The sequence below is a fragment of the Python bivittatus genome, unplaced genomic scaffold, assembly GCF_059951505.1.
Source record: "Python bivittatus isolate LINGU-HERP-01145 unplaced genomic scaffold, Pbiv_v1 ctg000080_np1212, whole genome shotgun sequence".
NCBI classification, from domain to species: Eukaryota; Metazoa; Chordata; class Lepidosauria; order Squamata; family Pythonidae; genus Python; species Python bivittatus.
Window position 1 is genome coordinate 49,417,851 of NW_028277035.1, and position 22,271 is coordinate 49,440,121.

Genomic DNA, 22,271 nt, shown 5'->3' on the forward strand with positions numbered 1-22,271 from the left:
ATTTTATGCTGCTTTGAAGTACCAAAGGAAAGCTCCTTTGCTGTTGCTAATAACATAGTATACAGTACATTTGAGAATATAAACAATTCATTTTGTAGATATGCAGGGATCTGCTTTATAGCAACGTAGGTTTATCTAAGCTAGCATTTTTATTCTAACTGAAAGTAGGTCTATAGAACCTTGGACAGAGGTCTTTCCTATTATTTTTACCCTTTCAATAAGAGATTCAAGAAAAGGACCTCCTACATTTCTTATATCATGAGCCACTCCAATAATGTTTATACTAAGATAATGGCATTTACCTTTTCCAAAGTAGATGCATAGTTCAGGCTAGAGTTCCTTCCTTTTTGGGGATGGAGGTGTAGCATCATGCTATGCAAAATAGTCTTAGTATACCAGGTAAGGATATTTGATTATCATGTCAAGAATGTGAATCAGATTTCTTACTTGCATAAAATTCCTACTCACAAAATCCAATTCTCTCTAATAATTGTCAGAAATGATATATACTGATTTATACATTGTTGCCCTATGTATTATTTACTTCATGCATGCTTTCTCTAAACAAAGATTCCAAAATGTTGTAATAGCATGTGTACCTGTGTCACCAGAATCTTTCCCCATTTTGGCTATTCTGCTGCTTACTGCAGTTCAAACCCTTGCAATATTGAAGTGCAATAGCTACATCACCTTGGTGTCCTCTTTTAAACTGTTAATTGAATTGAGTGAATCCTAAAGACCTAAAGGATAGTTCTTCTTTTGTCATTACTAATTTCTTCCTCCTTATTTTGATGGGAGCTGTACCTGTTTCTCATCCTCATGGATTGCCTTAATATCAAAGAACACTCACAAACAATGTGTCATGCTGCCACAACAATCATGGGATAAAAGTGAGCAAGCCATGCTTATTATGCCAGCAGAAAAAAAAAGGGAGGTACTGTTAGAGTTGCTTAATTTCACTGTGTTCTCAGGGTAACGTTGTCATTCTTCAAAGCTGATCAATACAAATATATTTTGTACTACAGGTCAGTGAATCTCTCTTTTCTTTTTAACATGCCCTTTGCCTCAGGGCTCCATAGCTAAGTAGTGAAGTTTGTGCTCTGAACACAGAAGGTCCAGATTTAATTCTTGGTGTACCAAGAATATTTGGAAAGGAGTTTTGTTTGAAACCCTTGTGAGTTGCTGCCAGTCAGCATAAACTAAGTTAATTAAACCCATGTCTGATGAGGTCTTCTTTGTTTGTAAATTGAAGCACTTACTTAACTTTTGCCTGAATGGCTTCCTCAAACTTTCACCAAAGTTTTGTTTGTTAGCTGTTTTATGGCATTTATGAAATTGTCACAGATATCCATCACTGGCTTTGAACCTTAGATTTGTGTGCTATGCTGTTGTTTTAGTTGGTGATCTTATTTCAACTCTGCGTGCATTAAGACCACATGAGGATTGTTGAATGTGCTACTTCATCACTGCTTCACTGAGTGCTGTTTCCTGTGCTATTTTCATATTTACTTGCCCAATTTCAGTTTTACTGCTAACATTTTAGTTGCACTGCAATTCACATTTCTTCAGGTTTTATAAATATTTAACACTGTTGGTGTTATTATAGCATAATCTTCACAAACACATACAATGGATACCTCTGAGTAATTTTTCAATCAAATCTAATATTTACTTTTTGCTCAAATTTACTTTCTTTTTCTGTCCACTCTTGAGACCTTCAAAACCATTGTAGAGTAATTACAAAAATCAATAATCCAAGATCCTTTTCCATCCACCTCAGAAGCCTTTGAAACCATAGTAGAGAATGTATTGTAATTACACTAGTGCTCTGAGATCAACAAAATTTCAATATGCCAAGATTACCAACAGAAAGAGATACAGTACTGTATATGTAAAGAAGAAATATTGCTAGTGCATGGGCAGAAACAACCATTGACTTGAATTGCTTTGGAAACAGTGGGCTTTATCCCTTATTTGGAGTAAAATATAGGCTCGCATTTTATTCACAACATCTGAAGTAAGTTGAGGGGGGGGCTGTAAAGTCATGATTTCAATCAAACTGCCTGTTTAGCTCCAAAAAATAATATATACCATTAAATCTATGAAAACAAAAACTCCCACTCCACGTGGTTATGCCATTAAGTGGCATAAGATATATATTGCATTCTTTGCCGCAATACAATTGGAAGGCTGTAATGATGCCTATGTAAATTTTTCCTGTCTCCTTCATTTAGACTTACATAATTGCAGTTTTGAAGACTGGTAAATATCCTGCTGACTGTGCAATCTATCATCCCATTTCCTTGTTAAACAGCGATGCAAAAATACTGACAGGAACACAAGCACATAGATTCCTGACAATATTATGTATGATGTTCATCCTGCACAATCTGGTTTTAGGTTGCCAAGCATCTGATAACATAGATTACAATTGACATTCTGGTTATACATTCACAAAAAATGTAATTAGCAGTAGGTTCATTGGTTGTTTACTGGACACTGCAGCTGGTCCAAAATGCAACAGCGTGGGTGGTTTTTGGCATTTCTTGTTATGCCCATGTAACACTGCTGTTCCACAAGCTGTGTTGGCTCCTAGTAGGCTTCCAGGTGCAATTCAAGGTGCTGGTCAACACCTATAAAGCCCTCCATAGCAAAGGGCCAGGCTGCTTGCAGGAACAAGTTTCTCTTTTCTGCCTGCCCTACCAAATCTATTAGAAAGGATTCTATTAAACAATGTCATCTTGTTGGACTCTGGAGTCATGCCTTCTTGGTGGCAGCACCTGCTCTATGGAACAGCATCTCGCCCCCCCCCCCTCCAATTTGGATGGCTCCAATCCTGCTAGCAAGGCATTGAAGACCTGGCTGTTTCCCTAGGCATTGGGTCAGGGGGTAGATGGGTTCTGCTACTATTGATTATGAGTGAGGTCAACAGTTTATCTTTGAGCGCTGGGGGGTTATGTTTGGTGGGTTTATCTGTTTTAATCTTGTAAACCACCAGAGTCACTTATGTGAGATGGGCAACTATATAAATCATGGATGGATGGATGGATGGATGGATGGATGGATGGAAGGAAGGAAGGAAGGAAGGAAGGAAGGAAGGAAGGAAGGAAGGAAGGAAGGAAGGAAGGAAGGAGCTTTTAATATGATGCAGTGGAAATGTCTGAAACAAACCTAGATATGGATTTTTTCCTTTTCAATTAATTGGATCGCAGTGTAGTACTCTACTTCCTTAGCTGGAGTTACTATAAATGGAATTATTTCTTCATATCATCAGTGAAGTCCTTTATCTCCTTTTATTTTTTATTTGATGTTGAAATTTCTGGCCTTCTTTATTACACAAATGGGCTGGAGTTGAACACAGTGTATGCTGACAGTCTTCTTGTCAGTTATGTATTTTCTCTACCAAAATGTATTGATATTGTGCAACATTTTGGTAACTTGTTAAATTATTCAGTTAGTTACATCATACAGTCTAACATTCAATGCAAATCATTTAAGTTCTCAGTCAGTAGAACAGCATCATCTGTATAGAAAAACGCATATACTTTTATGTCTAATTCAGGCCAACTTACTTTATTATACACTTTCTCTAAATCAACAAACCTACATTTTCTGTTTTACTTTCATATGTATGAGAACTCAAGGGATTTGAGCAAATGCTAGATTGTACGTTACAGTAAGGAACATGGGTTTAAAATTAGTGTATCAAAGACGAAAGTACTTGTGTTTGACAAAGAAAATGGGGTTGAAAGTTACACATAAATGGCAAAAAACTAAAGCAAGCAGATTAATCTATGTGTCTTGTTTACTAAAGATGGGGAAATGAATGAAGACATTTTAAGACATGCAAATTCATGGTTAGTGTTCTGTTGTGAAGAATAAATGCTTGTCAAAAGCAGTGAAAATAAGAGTGCACTTCTGCCCTCTTGGTTATATGGAAGTGAGAGCTGGAAATGTCAAGAGAAACATAAAATAATGTTGAATGCAGTGAGAATGGGTTACTACTTGACATTGTGGTAAAAGAAGAAGAGAAAAAATGAATGAATTATCAATGGATGTGGATTGAATAGGAAAGTGAGTGGCTAGTACAAAATGCATTGAGGTGGTTTGGCCATATTGATAAAATGAATGATTGGATTGCAAAACAAATACAGTATATGAAAGAAGAAGATTGCATGGGTTGAGAGGAAAGGGAAGACCAAGAAATTCATGGATGGGTGAAGCTGATGAGATCTTCAGAAAATGAGGTAAGAAGTTTGAAAAAATAAAAAGCATGAATTGGCATGAACATAGTGGAAACAAAGATGGTTTGCAAGGTAGAAGCGTATGGCGTAGTATAGCAAATGGTATTGGTTTAAACTAGGTTAAACTATGATTCCTTTTCTTTTTTTTCTTATTCTATGCTTTTAATTACTTTGGCTTACTATTCCTTACTCCTTTTCTATGTTTTGCATAATGTTGCTTACTCCAAAAGGAAACAGCACGATGGTCATGTGTATGCCTGATAATTGCAAACTCTTCTCAAATGCCTTGTAACAGATTCTTCCACTGACATAATATTGGAAAATGTAGTTGCTCTTCAGTTTCCCCTCCCCCTGCACATTCTTCTTCTTCTTCTTCTTCTTCTTCTTCTTCTTCTTCTTCTTCTTCTTCTTCTTCTTCTTCTTCTTCTTCTTCTTCTTCTTCTTCTTCTTCTTCTTCTTCTTCTTCTTCTTCATCATCATCATCATCATCATCATCATCATCATCATCATCATCTCTGTTCTTTACAACCATTTTATTTGCTGGTTGAACCAAATTTGCTACAAATTGGCTGTTCCCAAAAGGATGTTATCCTGCTCTTTAAAAAGAGCAAAGTGAAATTTCAGTGGGGAATTTCTGAAAGAGAATTTCACTTGAGACTGAAATTTCATTTCCTTCATCCTATAGGCATCTTGGTGGTGGTTTTTCCAACCAGCAGCTGACACTGGGTGGGGGAAACTACCAATTGCTGCCTTTAAATTGTCTGCAGAAAAGCTGTATAGACAGGACCCCCACAAACCTTGTGATTGAGTTTATCAGGGAACTAGTATGCCATCATATTTTTCTGCTGATTCAAGGACTGGAGAATGTACATTAATGTGGCTTTGAGGAACACCCTTAGAGAGAGAGGAAAGTGAGTTTTGTCAATAAACCCTATGCATAAAGAATTCAAATGCAGTTTTTCAGTGTTTGCATACCTGTGTTTTTAAAAGGAATGAACTGTTTGTAAGGGATATAAATGTCTTCATAGGTATAGATCCAGTGCTGGATAAAATGTGCATTTTAATGCAGATATCACAGTAAAAATAATAAGATACAAATTAATAGCTTCCTTATCTAGATGTGGAACTGAATGAACAAAGAATTGTTCTGTAATAAATTACATTACAGGTAATCCTTGCTTAATGACCACTCATTCAGCAACTGTTCGAAGTTACAACGGCACTGAAGGAGGAAACTTATGACCAATCCTCATAGTTGCGGCTATTGCCACATCGTGATTCGGGTGCTTGGCAACTGGCTCATAATTACAACGGTCACATGATCACCATTTTGTGACCTTCACTGCCAGCTTTTGACAAGCTGGGAGGAGGTTGCAAATGGCAGTCATGTGACGCTGCGCTTAACAACCATGCAGGATTCACTTAACAATGGCAACCAGAACTACCAGAACTGCCATCGTAAGTTGGTGCAATCATGTGACGTCAGATTTTACAACAGCATCACTTAGTGACTGAATTGCTGGTCCAATTATCGTCATTAAGTGAGGACTACCTGTAAATTGGTTTCTTTGGAGAATGACACTGAACGGGACATTACACTGAAAGGGACTGCTTTGGTTCTGAGAATATTTTCCTCTTTCCTTACCAAACAACAGATGAAGGGAACCATGGCTACAAACTACCGGAAGTAATATTTGAGAGAACAAAAGGATCAGGAGTTTAAAAATTGTTCTATTTCTGAAACATTTCACAAAGCAAAAACATTTACAGTTTTGTTTCAGTTCTTCTAAGTTACAGACTGGTACACAGCCAAGGGGAATCCAAGCAGCTACTTTCAGTTGGGATATTTTGCTACTTCTTTGAAGTAAAGCTCCACTATACCATATCAGAAAGTGTTTTTGAATATCTCTTGGGATATAAAATGACTAAGTGGCTTGGAATGCAGCTTGAAGAACTCAAGACGATTTTGGGCGTGCAAAACTAGTTACACTAGTTTTCTGGATCCTGGCTGAAGATTGATTTCAAATTAATTCAAATTAATTTGAGATAAATTTTATAAATGTAGAGAATGGATCCACAGTTGAGGCAAAATCAGTCACTATAAAGACTGGGTCCCTCAATGTTTTGTGTTCTCATGTGCCTTAAAGAAGGCCTAAAATTGCTTTATTTTGATGTGCACACATTATTAGTGGAGGAATACACCCACACAAACACACACACACTATGAAATCAGCTTCTTGGAGAATAGCAAATGATATATGAATTTATTTATGAACCCCAGTGTGTAAATAAGCAACCAAGCATTCATTACAGTATTAACCTCAGTGTGTAAATAGCCAACCAAGTATCTATCCTGAACATTTTACAGAATCTACTAGGCCCAGGTATATTGCAAGTGGCTGGTCCCAAATGATCAAGCCAAGTCCTGAATGATTCTGAATAATTCTGAGCCTGCCCTTGGCTGTGTACCAGTCTGCAACCTAGAAGAACTGTGGGAAACTTGCAGAATGCTGAATCATTTTTGCCCTCATTCTTGTACCCATTCTTCCTTTCATTCAGCCATTACCTTAAAAAAAAATCACATAGTGGCTCGCTGGCAGTTCCTGGCATCATCATCATCATCGAGGAAGAGGAGAAGAAGCAAATATACTATTCCTCTGTCATTAAGCAAAATCTTTAATAGGGATTTTATTAAAAAGTTTTGTTACATTTACTTTGAATTAAATAACACCCTCATTCTTAATACTTTTTATCCTAACCTCTGAATGTCCTTTCCTCTTAGCTTTGTACAAACATCTATATTAAAATTTCTAAGGTCTGTTCAAATTAATGATTTAATGTTATGAATTTCCCTGCAGAAGCTTCTACCATTTTCCCTACTGATTTCTGATGCAACTGATGTCATTCAAATGCTAGCGACCTGTAGACATGTCAATAACTCGTTTGCATTTTTGAAATTAGGCAATAATCCCGTGAGTTGAAAGGATAATGCCACATCTAGCTATCTAATGTATTCTTCCTTCTTTTCTATTCCTCAGAGATGCTGAGTATATTCAACTTTTGTTATAGATGGTAGCTACTGGTAATGCTTGATAATTTGAATAATGGGAGAGGAGAGAGTGTTGAGGGCTTTGCTGAACTTGGCTCTCTAGTCTTACTGTATGGTACCTTTTATATCTGTACATTTAACAGCAGGGACAGTGTTTTGTTTTTTGTTTTTGTTTTTATTAAAGGTAACAGTGAGGGAAGCATCACTCAGAATAAGTTATTCAGGAAATAGCAACATTAGTCTCTAACCTCCTTTCCTCCCAATTCCTTAATACTGGTAGTGGCTAGAGCTTACACACTTGACTGCATTCTGTCTGCTCCTGCTTGTGATGGCCAAGACATGCTCAATCTCTTGTGAATACTTCTAAGGCAGCAGCAAGCAGAGCACCCAAGAGAACTGTTTTGCCAGACTCCAGTTTCCTCAATGCCATATGATTATGAAGCTGCTTTCTTTTTGAGGTCATGGGATCATATATGCTCCTTTCTCTTTCATGTAGTTCTACCACCAGTTAAGTGCTTCACCTTTTGCCATTTCCCTGGACAAGCCCTGATGATCACCTGTAAGGCTGACACTGGTGGGGTGGGAACCAGCGCTACTCAGGCTAAACGGAATTGTTGTGTAAACATACAACAGGTGCATTCCAGTGTCAGTGCTGAAAAAAAAAAGGCAAAAGTCTGTTGATCTGAAACTCTTAAGATTTTAAACCCAGGATTTACAGATTTGGCTCTGTAAATCTTTATATTCTGCATCTGGAAAATCTTCTGTATATATAGGACTTATTTCTTGTCAGTAGTAAAGCAACTAACATGACCTTGAAGCTTTTGTTGTTGCCTAGTCCTGAATGTAGGGTTCAGTTTCTGGAAGAATGTATTGATTTATATGCCTCTTCTGAATCTGACAGTGCCAGATGTTGATCTTCTGCAAATGCATATATGATGCATTCATCACACCTGTATGTGTGTTTTTGTGGTTCTCTGTCCAAACAAATTCTGTCATGATGTTTTTGTCATAAAACTCCCTGTTAGCTTCCAATGTATTTGTTCTCTTTTCATCCTTGTTTATAATAAATAATGGTATGCCCATACAACCCAACTACTGCATGAGCTGAACCATTTACTGGTTGGCTTCTGGTTACAATTCAAGGTGCTGGTTGTCCTATGAAACCCTTCATGACACAGGACCAAAATATTTAAGGAATTACCTGTTTCCAATTATCTCTACCCATCCAATAAGACCAGACAAGGTTGGCATACTCTGGGATCCTTCTATTAAACAGTATCATCTTGTGGGACACAAGAAACATGACTTCTTTGTTGCTGCACCTGCCCTATGGAACAGCATGTTCCGCAAGACTGGGAGAGCCCCAACCCTGCTGGCCTTTAGAAAGGCTCTGAAAACCTGCTTTTCTCTTGGACATGGGACCAGGATATGATATGAGCCATCAATATATGTCAATATGTGGCTTGTAAATTATTACAAAGTTAAAGGAGTTATATCTGCTTTTACTGGTTTGTTGGATTTTTATTTTATATAGATAGAGATAGAGACAGATACAGATACATATATACTTATACATACATTGTTTTTAATGTGGTTATCCTCCCAGAGTTGCTTGGCAAGTTGGTAACCATATTGAATGAATGAATGAATGAATGAATGAATGAATGAATGAATGAATGAATGAATGAATGAACCTTGTTTCATTCATCTTAGAGAGTACTACTGCTCTATCACTTGATTGCTTCTCTGTCTAGTAGGTCACAACAGTACTCAGATGCTGTATCTCACATTACATGGATACCAAAGGCAGTGAAGAAGCAGTCTTTGGAGCCCAAGCTTTCTAGTCAGGACATCTAATTAGTCAGGCTAGAAGGCTGAAATTGTGGGGAGATGATGTTCAGGACTTGTTATAAACATTTCTTTGTATTTTGGATGTAAATGTAAAGTAGCACAACTCTGCTAGCTAGTGTGGGTCAGAAAAAAGATGATGCGCACATATACAGGTGCAACTCTAGATCCATCCAAAATAAAGGCAAAAAACCCACTCCAGTTCATGTGGACAGTACAGTGTTTTTCACATTTCTTAGTTTCATATCCACATAACGTATTACAATAACATTGTTCCAGAAATGGGTGATTTATTGAAGGCTAATAAAACCTGATGTTGGAGATGCTTGGCTTAATAATTCTGTTAAGTCATATATATTTAATGTATGTTTTTAGCAGCTTGGAATATTTTGCATTAATCTTATTAATAAAAAAGTCGGAGATTCCTAATATGTGTTATCTCTATTTTTTATTACAGTAGAGAATACTTTGGACATAAATTGAGGACCAACTGATTTTACCTGTGCAATTGGAAAATCATTCCTTTTGTTGCTTTTTAGTAATGAATGTCATCAGAATAAGATAGATGGTATGATAGAAGCCAGAATGCTTCTGGGGTTTCCGTCAATTATAATCAGCTTTATATTGTTCTTAATTGTCATTGAATCCTCAATCATAAGCTATGGATCCTGAGAGCATTTACTGTGTCCTTGCTGTCAGCAGGGTTATCTCCTGTGCTTTGGTATGAGAATTAATCAAAAGTCAAAGTAAATAAAAATAGCCTCTTAATAGAGTTAGGAAAAGAATTACACTTATTTTAGTGACAAGGGACTGTCTTCTCCTGAGGCATCAGTTAATAAACTTACACCATTTCAGAAATACAGATAAATCTTCCAGTTCTGTTTCAGAGAGAGAGAGAGAGAGAGAGAGATGCTGTAGCACACAAAAAAGGCAAAAATTCCTCTCTCTCACTGCAACAATAAAGGCATGATGTGCTTTCCAGCTTAGTGACTACTTTTTCTGACAGGGCATCTGCCACCAGTTCTTGGTCCCAAGGCAGCCCTGCTCACCAGCAGCCAGCAGCTTCCTTGACAGTGTCTTTTGTAATCTTCTCTTGATCTTTTCAACTTAGCTGTTTTAGGACTTTGCAATGGGCCAATAACTCTGGGTCCTTGTCTGATAGGATTTGAACTCTGGTCCCTAGTTACAGGGAGGCCAGTACATTGAAACTTAGTATAAATCTGAATATTTCTCAGCTTGCTTCCTACCCCCATTCCTTTCTCCTGCTCTCCGTCTTATGTGTGCGCCTCGGTCCACCTTGGCACTCTTGGCAGGAAAGCTCAGGCTGGGTTCCAACCCGCAAGGAGCCTGCAGCTGCATCTTATGCGGGGGATGGCCCTGCAGCCAGGCATGGTGTTGCTTTCCCCTGGTATGTGCTGTCAGTGTAGGCTGCTGACGCCCTGGGTCTCTGGACCCCTGCAGTAGTATCTGTCCCTGCCCATCTCCTGGCAGCTTTTGTGTGGGGTTTGAAAAGCTGTGATTAACTGCACTTTATCTGTTATTACATTGATCTATTATTTAGCAAGCGAGGAGATGAATATTTGATAGAGCTCAGAGCCTGGCTGGAGAAAGAAGGGCAAAACATTCAAGAGGAAATGTATGGATTATGTGCTTCTGCCACAGCAGGAGTCTGCCAGACTGGTCAGACTTCTTCCCATGTGCTCAAGAAAGCTTTGGGGTTGATGCCCTTATGCAGCACTTGGTTATTCTTTCTTTTCTTTCCAGGAAAGCAACAGTTTTTCTCTCTCTTTTTTCAGCTTATCTTCCAAGTTATAGGTCTTGGTTACCAAACAACAATGACAGCCACATTTTAGAAAAATAAAGTGGTATTTGTTTCTGGTATACAGTATGTAGTGCTGTTTCTGGTTCTGGTTACTATATATAGTATTGAAAAATAATGGTAGAGGACAGAAAAATAAGTGCTGTGCATATTTATTGAGAATATGCTTAATTTTCCAGCTATCAGCACTCATTTTTGAGAAACTTTTTTCTCCCTCATTGCAAATTTTATTCTTTCATTTTTAAAAAGTTTAACAAAAGAAAGAAAAAGAGACTTGCCTTTTGGTGGTTATTCTTTATTCTGTTCCTTTGTGCATGTTCTGTATGTATGAGATGTGTTATAAGCCACATCTCAAATAAGAAGTTGTAGAAAGACTAATTTCCTTAATCTGAAATTTCACAGTTGAATACTTATCTCAGAGCATCATGGTGTACTTGAAACTACATCTTCCAAGAGATATCAAATCTATGCTGCTATTTATATTTGTCTTACATCTAATCCATATTTGACCTTTCTCATAGTATTTTGGGATGTCATCATTTCCATCTTACAAATGAGCTACACTGATAAATAGGGAATTCCTTGCTGATGAAAACAGCAGGAGAGTTGAAACCTGGGTATAAATTTATTACATCCCCTGGAGCATATAGTGGCTTTGTGAAGTGGTATGAAAAGGCAAATTCAGTGCTTATCAAAGATGCAACTCTCTTTGTTCTGCTTAAAAAGCTGCCCAAACCTGAGATGCATGTCATTTCGTAGCTAAATTTGGTTCCATATATTGTTCATTCCTCAGCTTTGTGTTATGCCCCCCCTCCATACACTGATAACATTGGATGCAGTTACATTGGCAATGCTGGGTCAAACTAGTGGGAGCTGAAGTTCTACATCTAAAGGGCCACTGGTTCCTCACCTCTGGTCTGGCTGAATGGCTTACATACTGATCAGAGATCCTGTTAGTTCCATCCAACCAGCTAATAATACTTTGATTTTACCTCACTTGGCTCTGCAGTGGGATTAGTTTTATTTCATGTAAGGCTCTGAACTACTGAAGTGTCTAGCAAGTTGTATTTGAATGATGTTGTAAAAAAGGAGTATTTTTGGTGGGAATTCTACATCAAGAGTCTGCCATCTTCCTTGATAACTTATCAGACAACTCTTGTGCAATTTCAAATGCAGCACAGATCTATCAAAGATTCTCAAGAAGAGTGCATTATTGCATCAGATCAAAAGCACCTCTATTCCTGCATTTTGTTTTCTACATTGGCTATCCAGCAAAGCATGAAGGCAGTGTTCGTCCCCTGCTGCTTGCAAGTGTTATTCAGTGGTACACTCCTCTGGATGTGGAAGTTCTTCCATTTAAGCCACCATGGTTAATAGAATTGTCAAATGTTATCTCCATGATTTTTTCTAATGATACTGTAAATTATTTTTGTGTGGTATGAAAAAAGTATTTTCTATTGTCTGTCCTGAATCCCTTGCTGTGGGGTGACTCAATATTTGAATATTATCAGAAGACAAAATATATCTCTTTGCATGATTGATAAAGTTATAAGCTCAGTCATGTCACCTCCAGGTGATTTCTCTCTCTTTCTCTCACTCACTCACTCTCACACACACACTAATGCCCTCTCAATGCCGTAGGCTTTTCTCAGAGTAAAAGTGCATCACTTTCCTTATTGCCTTTTAAAATCAAGAGGTTGGAGCATTTCTTTTCTTGGTCTGTAATTGTATGTCCTGCTTGTCATCTCTATAAAGAGAGAAGGAATCAGGCAGTCATTCATTCTATCATCCAGCTATTCTACACTGATGTCATGCTGTTCCATTTCATCTAAGATCTTTCTCAGGATGAAACTGGCTGTAAAAGTCACCTACTTTCAATTCCTTGCAGGCTAGTTTTACACATGATTCTGTGGCTTTTTGGATGAGCCTGTCCTCCAGACACCCTAAGATTAACTGTTTCTGATGCAGCAAATATTTTCCTGTTCCAACATGTCCTGTAATTTGTGCATATCTTAGATTATTGCAAAAAATGAAATTACCAATATGACATGTGATACTAAATGAGATATTGTTTTGGCTAAGCAAACATAACCCATTCTTCTTTAGTGGAGGCCAAAAGGCTGGGAAAATTCAGTGGCAAGAATTGAAGAATAACTAAATTCATATTCGTATTGTTGTTGTTGTGAGCTCCCAGAGTTGCTTAAGATGGGTGGCCATATAAATCTTTTAAATAAATAAATAAATAAATAAATAAAATTTTATGCAGCTACAAAAGAAGTCTAAGAATAAATAAGACCAATATGGGTCTAATCTGTGATCATTGCCTTATGACAGTAATAAACTTACTCCTGAAGATGTTTTTTTAACCAAGAGAATGGGACGGAGGGATAAAAAACAGCATGATGATAGTGATAGTTTAGTGTTGATGGATAAAGCTTTTCCTGCATATTAAACTTATCCCAAAGATTTGAGGTTGTTCAGGTTGAGCACGAATTTTATAAATAGAAGCTGTCTGGCATCATGCCTGCTTTTACATTGGTCCAGACCCCAACACTGTCTGGTATTCATATCCTTTGAGTTTGGTGATACAGTAATTTGGCCAGGAATTCAGTATTGTTGATAAAGGGGCATAATTGCAGCATAAAATTGTTATAATTACAGTCTATGTCTTATGCTAACTCTTTGACCTTAAATAATCACTGTTTGGCAGATTCTTTGCAGTCAAATCTTCCTTGTTGCTAAAATTAGTTTTCCATAGATTGCACATATTTGAAACTGTCTCCTTGTAATTGAAAAGATCCTGCGTAGTTCCAAGCTTGTACTTTGCAACTGCTTCAGTGGGGCAAGGAAGCATCTCTTATACTAATGGATGTGAACTGGCCTGTATCTGAAGGAAGCACCATGCAGTAAATAAAAAAAGAATACTTTAATTGTCTTGGTACCTTCAATGTCATGTTGTACAAATTAGTCCCTGCTGTCTGTTCAAAAGTGGAGCATCAATTGTGTCCTGTATTGTGATATAGTACGTGTAGGGGAGAAGGAAAAGCTGCAAATTCTCATCATCTAAATTCCATTGGAATCAGCTTAGAGAAAAGCAGGATAATGCTCAACTCTAGCAAGACCAAGTGGTTGTGGTTTTGGGGGCCACCTGGATTCTGAAAGTTTCCATCTTTGGTTCTGGATGGAAATGCAGTACCCCAGAGAGGTCTGGTGCAGTTTGGCCATCCTCCTCAGCTCCTCCTTGAAGAACAGGTGGCAGCCATGGTTTGGAGGGCCTTTGCCTGATTGTATCCATTCCTGATTCAGAAGGCCTTACTCGTGATCACTCATGCCTTGGTGGGAGCTTTTGTTCCTGTCTTGACAGTTTCTGACTATGTTTGGTTATCTGAACTTCTCTGGCACGATATGTTTTATTGTATTTTAAGATCTTTTGGTTATGATTTGTTTTTAATAGTATCTGCTGCTAAGAGTTGCACATCAAGTGGGTGGCTATATAAATTGATTGACTGATTCATTCATTCATTCACTGAGTGAATGAATGCTGGACCATGACACCTTTGAATTACAATTTATTTGTTGTGAATTTTCATCTAAACATTTTCAAGCTCATGTGGACAGCATATGAAATTGATGAAGTGGTAGAAAAGTTTAGAGGTCTACCATTAATAAATTAACTGAATTCTTCCTGATTCACTAGACTCTTAAGTGGGTTAAATAGATAAAACAATAAAATCATGGCAAGCAATAATACATAAAAAAAGAAAATGCCATATCCAGTATACCGTGATCCACAGTTAAAATCTTTTCTCACCAAATATTCTGTGAAAGTAAACTGTTCTCACCATTTTTCTAAAGAAGGGTTGGGGCCAACCTGAACTCAGGGGAGGTAAGCTGTACTACTGTGAGGGGGCTACCTCAGCTACTTCCTAATTTCCCAAGGTAGGTACCTGGAGCGCTCCTTCTCAGTTATATTGCATATAACAGGTATTTTACCTGCAGAAGATGGTCCTGAAGGGAACATGGGCCAAGCTGTGTTGAATTTTATAGGTGGGTAATGAACAGCATCTTGAATTAGATCCTAAGACTTACCAGCAGTGACTGATAAGTGTTATTCAACTAAACCAGGTGACACCAGACAGCAAACACACAGCTGCAGTCAGCACAAGCTGCAGCTTCCAGGTCACTTTCAAGAGTGTACTGTAGTAGTCTAACCACTAGATGATAAGGCATGAGTCACTGTCTTCAGCTTCTTCTGATCCAGGAAAACTTGTAAGTGTCTGCCTACTAAATCTGGCCAAAGGCTGTCCTGGCCATGGCCTCCATCTGCTCTAATAGAAGCTGTGAGACCAGGAGTATCTCCAGATTATGTACCAGCCCCTTCAAGGGAAATACATCAGATGGAACATCCTTAGTTCCAGGAGGTTCCTGTACAAACAGTGACTTATGAGATTCAGTCTCAGTCTGTGAATCCTCATCTAGTCCCTCATAACCTCCAGTGACTAGATTAGGGCATCCACTACCTCCTGCTTGGCCTGGATAGAGATGTAAAGTTGGATATCATTAACACGATGATAATAATCCCAGACTGATGAATAACTTCCCTCAGTGGTTTCATGGAGATATTAAATAAGATGGGGAAAAAGGCTGAGCCTTGAGGCACTCCTCATTGGAGTGGCCAAGTACTTGATCTCTCCTCCCCCACAAGGTCAGTTGGAACCACACATTTAGGAAGAAGTAGAGCCATTGCAAACATATCCTCAATTCCCAATTCTCTCAGGAGTCCAAAAAGATATCATGGTCAACGGTATCAAATGTTGCTGAGAGATCCAGCAAGACCGATAGGGGTACATCACTTCTGACTAGATCTTACTAGACAGCCATAGTAGTTTTATCCCTGACCTAAATCCCAATTGGAAGGAATCCAGATAATCCCTCTCATCCAGAACTCTCTGTCATCGGGATCCAATCATCTTCTCCACCACTGTATTGAGGGAGAAGGAGATATGCACATGTGGCTCTCGAAGATCACTCAGAAACTGCAGCTAGTAAAAACATGGTAGCCCATATACTTGCGAATGAAAGTTGCCATAATCACATAATACCTGTTTTATAGTTGCTGTAGAGGTTGGGGAGGGGGACAATTCAAAGTGCTGGTTTTCACTTGTAAAGTCCTATATGGCTTGGCATCCAGATATTTTCAGGAATGCTTTCTCCATGTAGAAGAAGCTCACTTCTGCCCTGCCCTGTCCAGTGCATACATCCCACCAATTTCTTCAATGGTCCAGAAGTCCTATAGTCAAAGGCATGGAGGTTCACGGGAAATGTTTTTCAGTTGTAGCCCGCATATAATGGAATATTCTCCCCTGGAAGTTAAGCTAGCACCCTCATGGCTGGCCTTTTGGAAACTACTCAAGACGAGCTGCTCTGGAGGTATTTTGGAATGGATGGTCACCATTGTGCTTATTGTATCACTGTATTTTTATCTGATTATTTATCTTGATGCTATATTTTTATCTTGTTTATGTTTTCTATAATGTAAATTGCTGGGAGTCATTTTTGAAGCCCAATACTATATATATATATATATATATATATATATATATATATATATATATACACACACACATACACATACACATACACATACACATACACAAACAAACAAACAATTCCTTAACTGACAAGAGAAGGTTAGAAACTGGTTGGTAATTATCAAGGCAGCCAGGATGTGAGATGGCTTTTTGAGGAGGGGATGTACCACCACCTCAAAGCCAGAAGTATCATTCCCTTCTCCCTCTCCCCTGATTTATTTACCACCTAATATCTATGCTGTTGTCTCCTCTAATGCTGCAGATATCAACCAGGAGGGACAGGAAACTGATATACTGTATAGCTTAGTTCAGGCCATAGAGGACCCTACTTCCTCAGGAATCAGGTGCTCAGAAGAATCCCAAGTAATCTTGCAGGACATTATCTCTGTCATCTCAGAAGACTCTGTCCATCTAGTGTCCAATTCAGAGTGAATATGAGTAATTTTCTTTTCAACATGCCTAGCAAACTCTCCACAAAGATCTTCTATGCCATTTTACTCAACAGAGCAAGATTACCTTAAAAAGCATTCCTGTCCAGCACTCTGCAGATGTGATAAGTGCAGAAACGTATTGGTGCTTTGCCACACTTACCACCAATGTATACACCTGAACTTCGGCATGAACCTGTGTCTGTTCATTTTTCACTCTTGTCTTTCACCAGCATCACTTCAGGTGTTTTCTCAGATGCATAATCCATCATAAATCAGTAGGCCATTTTAATAAATCATATTGCCAGGAAAAACAAAGTAATCAGATATATTTGGTCTGATCTGTGTTGGGCCTCTAAATCTTTCAGGAGCAATGCAGATCAAAATTATGGAAAAGTTGTACTACTCTGCCAATAGTAAAGGGCCCTACATATCCTTTTTTATTCTCTCTCAAAAACATAGAAATGTCTAATATGTCAGGTTCTACATGCAAGACTTAACAAGAGAAGCTCTGGATAATGGGGTTTCAGATGATTTATTAGGACAGAATCGCTATCTTCAAGATGTTTAGGCTGCTTACTCAGCAAATACTGTTATTCTTTCAATGGCACCTTTTGATACATTTTATTTATTTAATCATTTTTAAAATTATATACCCTTTTACATATCTACAGGACCTGTAAAAGGATCTTTGGCTCTGAAGGAGGGAAAGGAGGCAGACATGTATTCAGCACTTCATAATTTGTAATGCATACATGGGGAAGCAGTGGATCCTGGCAGACACCCTGAAATAACCACTCTAGAAAAGACGCCATCCTGGGATATTGCAAGATCAGGGGACCCATTGAATCCTGATGGGACATGCAGCTCAACTGCAGATCTTTCACAATCATCCCTTCAACTGTGGAAGCAGACAGTTATAAATGCAAGTCATTGCAGAGATCAAAAGTTGCAGTTCAAGTCTCTGCTTCTGAGTCCCTAAGGGGAAGTGGCTCTCAACAATATTCCAGATTAATGTCCTGCTGATACTCCAGGAAGGGATGAAGCAGTGAGGCTATCTATAAACTCTTCCCTTGCTGCCCAGTTACCATGAGTGTAATTCTGCCGAGTTCCCTGCCTATGTGCTAGTTCACAGCTCTTTAGCTGAATAGTCTCTGTGCTGCTTCAGTAACCTGGCTTCAGATCTACTCTTTGTCTTCCTGGACTTTTAAGAATTGAGCCATAGTGGTAGGAATGGAAGATTATGGAATTGTTACTGTAGTTTACTAGCGTGATTTGACATAGAGGACATAACAACTTATCTAGTGGCTTATTCTGGGATCAGAATGATAAATGCTTGAGGCAATGAATGGTTGAGCTATCTATTTTCTTGCCCCATGTCTTTTCTGTCAGTTTGGGGTACATCACAGTGATGTCCAGAATGAACAGATCTTTCCTCACAAGAGATATGTCTGGCTGAATGGCCAAAGCTGCTAACTATGGTGAATCAAACATGATTGAAAGCGATGGAATGGAAAAGTACCTGGGTAAAAGGAAATATGAATGTATTTACTGTTGCCCTGATGCAGGAAAAAAGAAATTAGGTTTGTGGGCATTTTTGAATGATGGAGTTATCTCAAGAGTAGTTAAATGTTTAAAGGTGTATTCTTGTTTTCCTTTGCTATGCTATGTCTGGCTTCATTATAAAATTAAATGAGTTAATTTATTCAAATAGAGTGTATCTGTGGTTCATTTATTTACATGGGAACTAAATTTATAAAGCTCAAAGTCATTCTAAATGAAAATGTGCACACATTACAAAATGGCAGTTAATGATATAAAACAATATTATTGTCATTAAGAAGCCCAGAGGATGTATTCTAATGAGAAACTTTACTGTAGAGTATATTTTATAGGCTGTGGGTGCTTCCAGATGGAGGACCTCTATTGCTATCAGTCAAAAGGCTTGTTCTGTTTTCTCCATTCACAGATTTATGTGTACACATGTGTAGAAAGAAATAAGACAGAAGTTAGTGTACTTTCACAATAAAAGCCTCATCTGGATACACCCTAGTTGCTACCTGTCAATATATTCCAGGGATAAGATTTTCTTTTCTTTATAAATACAGAGTGTCTGTAAAATTGAGAGTATGGAAGAACTTGAATCCTAGATGCTTAATAAAATACTGCAAGACCAAAGTTCCTTTAATCCTTAGTTTATTTCCAAGCCTCATCATTAAGCCTTAAATATGACTAACAAAATCCAGTAGCTGGGAATAATTTTTTTTCCAGTTTTATTCTTTTAACATTTTCTGATCCTGAGCCGTAGCTTGAATTAATATTATTGGTATCACTGGCTATGGAGAATTAATATATTTTTCTTTCCTTGATCCAGTGAACTGAGTGATCATTATGTTCTGTCTTTGTGTAAAGTTTTCCAGTTAGGTTTTGCATAGAGCTTCATAAGGATTATGTATTAGTACTCAGGTATATGTTACTTCAGTCCTCTCACCTTGTATAACAAATCTAGCCCTCTGAAAAAGCATTTGGTATGATGAAGCTATTCTCTAAGACTTCCTTTCTGAATGTTCAGGTATCCTTTTATACCATTAAAATATCTTCCTTATCACAGATGACAGATGGTCTTTAATCATTGGAATGGTGACTATTGCGAGGCTCTTTCTCAAACAAACTTGATCCAGAGATTGCTTCAAGCGGATATGTCTCACATAAAAAATTATGAATAACATTTTCTCTTTTCTCTCCTTTTCCAGCCCCTTAATTTGGAAGTCAGTTGTTACTTTTCACATCTTCAGTTTCAATATCCTGTCCATAGTTTGTACCATAATGTTCTCTCCATCACTTTCATTCCAGTCTGTTCCTGTCTTCTGAAATCAAATATATCATCTCCAAGGGCATTAGAATCATAGTATCTGCTTTTGCTGCTATCTCAAGGATCATAAATAAGCCCAGAGCTCAAAAACCTACATTCTGGGAGGTGATATTTGAGTTGATTTTATATTTTATTGCCTGATGTGGATTTTGAAATCCTGGTTATCAAATGAATGATACATTGCTAAACTCTATCCAAGTTGGAGGGTTTCCAAATGGAGGCCTTAACTTCTGTTCCTCCTTGACTTCCCAGGACTGGCAATCCTCTTTAAGGATAGAGTCTGATGTTCTTTTAGTATATGGAATCATCTAGTTTTCATTGTCATAAATTTAGGCTAACCAATAGAGTTTCATATTCTTCCTTCTTAGCATTTCAAGTGTTTACCCTACTCCAGTGCTAATAATACAGGTTTGCTGTCTGCTTTTCAAAGGAGCTTTGCCATATGCAATCAATCCATCATCAGAATATTGCCTAAGATTCTACTCCCACTACTTTACCATCCAGAAGAATACAAGGGAAATATGCAGTCGCTAAAATGAATCTATCTGTCTGTCCATCCATCTATCCATACACACACACACACGCACATATGAACCAGATTTTTGCTCTTCAGCAGGGTACTGAGAAGTATACAAAAAGGTAAAAGAAGTGTAATGTATATTTATTGAAGAGAAAGCGTATGACAAAGTGAATAGACTTGAATTATGCAATGTTTTTGTGAATGTGGATTGAAAATTAGTTGCTGTAAGAGTAATATACAATGGAAGTAAAGGATGCATGAGAGTAAGCAGAATGTTTAGCAAATGGATCATCATTAAGCAGGAAGTAAGACAAGGATGTGTGATGTCCTCTTGGTTGTTTAAAGTATTGATAGATAAATCTACAAGGAATGCTTGTAGTGATAGTAGAGGTGTAGTGGTAGGTGAATGTACGAGGATTTATCTATGCATTCTTTGCTATGCTGTTGGCTGAGAACCCAAATAATATGCAGCAAATATTTGAAAGATTGTATGATGCAATGATACAATAATGTATCAAAGACCAAGGTGGTTGTGTATAATAGATAAAATGGATTGGATGATTGCAAATTATACATAAATGGTGGAAAACTAGACCAAGTAGATGAATTTATGTAGCTTGATAGAATATTTATTAAAGATGGGACCACAGCTGCAAGACTGTTATACGCGCAAAGATGGAAGGACTCACATGCCTACAGTGGAAGAATGGATTATCAAATTAATGGACTTGGCTCAAATGGTGAAGTTAACAGCTTTAATAATACTGTTTCTAAAGTTGTCTTCTCATGGCAACCCTTCCTAGATTATGTGCTTGAGTTGGGAAAAAATGAAGCTTTGATTGTGGGATTTAATGATTAGATGGTTTGTGTTGATAGAAATAATGTGAATTTGGATTAATTAGTGGTAAGAGATTAACCTTTTTAAAATTTGTACTCATATCTGTATTGGAGATAGTCGGAAGTCACTTTCCATTTCATCTTTCTATTTGCTCTCACTATTTTAGTTTTTGTCTTTTTCTTTTAGTTCTACTTTCTTTCTTTTCTATACTTTCTGATTTGTATTTTAATTCTGTTTTTTATATATCTTAATAAAAGTTTTAATAAAAATAGAATATTAAAGATGGAGAAATTATAAGTGCAAATGAGGTTTGTTAGAAAGTAGTATATGGTTTGCTGCAAGGAATTAATGTTTTGTCAAAAGAAGTGAAAATGGCTGTGATTACAAGTGAAAGTTGCACATGTAAGTACAAATATAAAAATAAGTTCAGTGCAGTAGAAATGGGGTACTTCAGAAGGGTGTGTGGTAAAATGACATAGGGTCAAAAATGAATGGATCAGAATAAATATGAATTGAATACAAAAGTGAGTAACAAATACAAAATAAGTACTTGGAAGTTTGATCATATAGAGAGAGCAAATGAGGATTGAGTTGCAAAAAATGTATGGAAGAGTGAATGGGCTGAGAGGAAGGAGAAAATGGAGCAACTCTTGGATAGATAAGATTGATCCTCAGAAAGAGGGAGGTGAGGAGTTTAAAAAACAAAAGGTGATGAACAAAACTGTCTAGGGACACAATGGAAACAAAGGTAGAAAGATATGGGGAAATATCATGAATGGTGATCTAAACTTGTCTTAACTATGTTTCATTTTCTTATTGCATGCCATTAATTTCTTACCTATATTGCTTACCTCTTGTCTGTGTTCTGCATAATGCTGCATACCTCAGATGTGAATTGCATGATGGCCCCTGGGTCTTGCATGATGTTTTCAAGATTTCTAAGTTTAGTACTGAGCCTATGCTTATGCTACAGATTTCATGTGTATGAAATTTTCCAATTTTCAATATTTGACGTTGGACAGAGTGCAAGAGGACACAAAATGGATTTGTGGGATTCGTTTT

At 37.6% G+C, this 22,271-nt stretch overlaps 1 protein-coding gene and 1 long non-coding RNA gene across 3 annotated transcripts in view; both read left to right on the forward strand.

Moving 5' to 3' along the window:
* TEX264 (testis expressed 264, ER-phagy receptor) overlaps positions 1 to 22,271 on the forward strand; it is a 192,114-nt gene that overhangs the window by 148,927 nt on the left and 20,916 nt on the right. The window lies entirely within an intron of this gene.
* Positions 3 to 18,690, forward strand: LOC148216694 (uncharacterized). Its single transcript, XR_015794844.1, has 2 exons — positions 3 to 1,025; positions 17,654 to 18,690. It is a non-coding gene; the product is annotated as an uncharacterized LOC148216694 (long non-coding RNA).